Source organism: Arachis hypogaea, chromosome 7 (assembly GCF_003086295.3).
Source record: "Arachis hypogaea cultivar Tifrunner chromosome 7, arahy.Tifrunner.gnm2.J5K5, whole genome shotgun sequence".
Taxonomy (NCBI): domain Eukaryota; kingdom Viridiplantae; phylum Streptophyta; class Magnoliopsida; order Fabales; family Fabaceae; genus Arachis; species Arachis hypogaea.
This window is the reverse complement of record NC_092042.1, coordinates 54,401,406-54,404,373: the sequence shown is the minus strand read 5'-3', so window position 1 is coordinate 54,404,373 and position 2,968 is coordinate 54,401,406. Positions and strand designations below refer to the sequence as shown.

At 32.3% G+C, this 2,968-nt stretch overlaps 1 non-coding gene across 1 annotated transcript; it reads left to right on the top strand.

Moving 5' to 3' along the window:
* The first annotated feature begins 385 nt into the window (after positions 1-385).
* LOC112704282 (small nucleolar RNA R71) lies at positions 386-489 on the top strand. Its single transcript, XR_003154916.1, has one exon. It is a non-coding gene; the product is annotated as a small nucleolar RNA R71 (small nucleolar RNA).
* Positions 490-2,968: the final 2,479 nt, after the last annotated feature.

The following is a 2,968-nucleotide window of genomic DNA, read 5'->3' as shown; positions in this document are numbered from 1 at the left end:
AACTAGATAAATAAAACAGGATAGAAAGAAAATCAAGAGGCAATAATTTCTCAGAGTTTTACATGAAGCTCAAATTCTCATTAGATGAGCAGGGCTAGTAGCTTTTTGGCTTCTGAACAGTTTTGGCAACATTTTGTTCTGAGCCAATATGGCATTCAGAGCATCAATTTCAAGAACTCCCCTCTTCTGAGGCGTCCCATTACTCATAGGATTCCTCTCAGAGGTGTACATGAATTGGTTATTTGCAACCATGTCAATGAGTTCTTGAGCTTCTGCAGGCGTTTTCTTTAGGTGAATGGATCCACCTGTAGAATGGTCTAGTGACATCTTAGACAATTCTGACAGACCATCATAGAATATATCCAAGATGGTCCATTCTAAAAGCATGCCAGAAGGACACTTTTTGGTCAACTGCTTGTATCTTTCCCAAGCTTCATAGAGGGATTCACCATCTTTTTGCTTGAAGGTCTGAACATCCACTCTAAGCTTGCTCAGCTTTTGAGGAGGAAAGAACTTGGCCAGGAAGGCCGTGACAAGCTTATCCCGAGAGTCCAGACTATCTTTAGGTTGTGAGTCCAACCATGTTCTAGTTTTGTCTCTTACAGTAAAAGGGAAAAGCATGAGCCTGTAGACTTCAGGATCTATTCCATTAGTCTTAACAGTATCATAGATCTGCAAGAACTCAGTTAAAAACTGATAGGGATCTTCTGATGGAAGTCCATAAAACTTGCAGTTTTGCTGCATTAGAGCAACTAGTTGAGGCTTCAGCTCAAAATTGTTTGCTCCAATGACAGGGATTGAGATGCTTCTTCCATAAAAATTTGAAGTAGGTGTAGTATAATCACCAAGCATCCTCCTTGCGCCTCCACCATTGTTATTGGGTTTGGCCATGTCTCTTTCTTTTTCGAGATTCTCTGTAAGGTTTTCTCTAGATTGTTGTGCTTTAGCTTCTCTTAGCTTCTTCTTCAGAGTCCTTTTAGGTTCAGGATCTGCTTCAACAAGAATGTCCTTGTCCTTGCTTCTGCTCATATGAAAAAGAAGAGGACAGAAAGGGAAGAGGAATCCTCTATGTCATAGTATAGAGATTCCTTTATGTGAGTAGAAGAAGAAAAGAATAGAAGAAGGAGAAGAGAAAAATTCGAACACAGAGAGGAAGAGAGGGTTCGAATTTTAATATGAAGAGAAGTGTTAGTAAATGAATAAATAAATAGAAAGAGATGAGAGAGAAGAGTTTTCGAAAATTATTTTTGAAAAAATAGTTAGTGATTTTTGAAAATTAAGAGAAGAAATAAAATTAAAATTAAAATTTGAAACAATTAGTTAATTAAAAAGAATTTTGAAAAAGGGTGAGGTATTTTCAAAAATTACAGAGAGAAAAGTAGTTAGGTGGTTTTGAAAAAGATAAGAAACAAACAAAAAGTCAGTTAGTTAGTTGAAAAAGATTTGAAAATCAATTTTGGAAAGATAAGAAGTTAGAAAAGATTTTGAAATTGATTTTGAAAAAGATATGATTTGAAAAAGATATGGTTGAAAAAGATTTGATTTTTAAAATTGATGACTTGACTAACAAGAAACTAAAAGATATTATTCTAGAAATTAAAGATTGAACCTTTCTTAACAAGAAAGTAACAAACTTCAAATTTTTGAATCAATCACATTAATTGTTAGTAAAGTTTTCGAAATTTTGAAATGAAATTAAGAAAAAGATTTTGAAATCACTTTTTTAAAAATATTTTCGAAAATATAAAAGAAAAATGAAAAAGATTTTATTTTTGAAAAAATTTTGAAAAGAAGAGATTTTTAAAATTGAAATCTTGACTTGACTAACAAGAAACAACTAATTTTAAAATTTTTTACTAAGTCAACCCAAATATTTCGAAATTTATGAGAGAAATAAGGAAAATATATTTTTTTTTATTTTTTGAATTTTTAATGAAGAGAGAGAAAAACACAAAGATGACTCACAACATGAAAATTATGAATCAAAACACATGATGCATGCAAGAACACTATGAATGTCAAGATGAACACCAAGAACACTTTGAAGATCAAGATGAACATCAAGACTTATTTTTGAAAAATTTTCAAGAAAAGAAAAATATGCAAGACACCAAACTTAGAAATTTTTCATGCTTAGACACTATGAATGCAAAAATGCATATGAAAAATAACAAAAGACACAAAACAAGAAAATTTAAAGATCAAACAAGAAGACTTGTCAAGAACAACTTGAAGATCATGAAGAACACCATGCATGAATTTTTCGAAAAAATGCATAAATTTTAAAAAATGCAATTGACACAAAACTTAAAAATTGACACTAGACTCAAACAAGAAACACAATATTTTTGGATTTTTTTGATTTTATTAATTTTTTTGTATTTTATTATTTTTTTTCGAAAATTTTTTTGAAAAACGAAAACAAAGAAAGAATTTTGAAAGATTTTTGAAAACTTTTTGAAAAGAAAATAAGAAGAAAATTACCTAATCTGAGCAACAAGATGAATCGTCAGTTTTCCAAACTCGAACAATTCCCGGCAACGGCGCCAAAAACTTGGTGCACGAAATTGTGATCATCAACAATGGCGCCAAAGACTTGGAGCTCTCAAACGTGAATCACACTTTGTCACAACTTCGCACAACTAACCAGTAAGTGCACTGGGTCGCCCAAGTAATACCTTACGTGAGTAAGGGTCGATCCCACGGAGATTGTTGGTATGAAGCAAGCTATGGTCATCTTGTAAATCTCAGTTAGGCGAATTCAAATGGTTATAATGGTTTCCGAATATAAAGATAAATAAAGCATAAAATAAAGATAGAGATACTTATATAATTCATTGGTGTGGGAATTTCAGATAAGCGCATGAAGATACTGTATTCCTTCTGAATCTCTGCTTTCCTACTGCTTTCATCCAATCATTCTTACTTCTTTCCATGGCAAGCTGTATGTGGGGTTTCACCGTTGTCA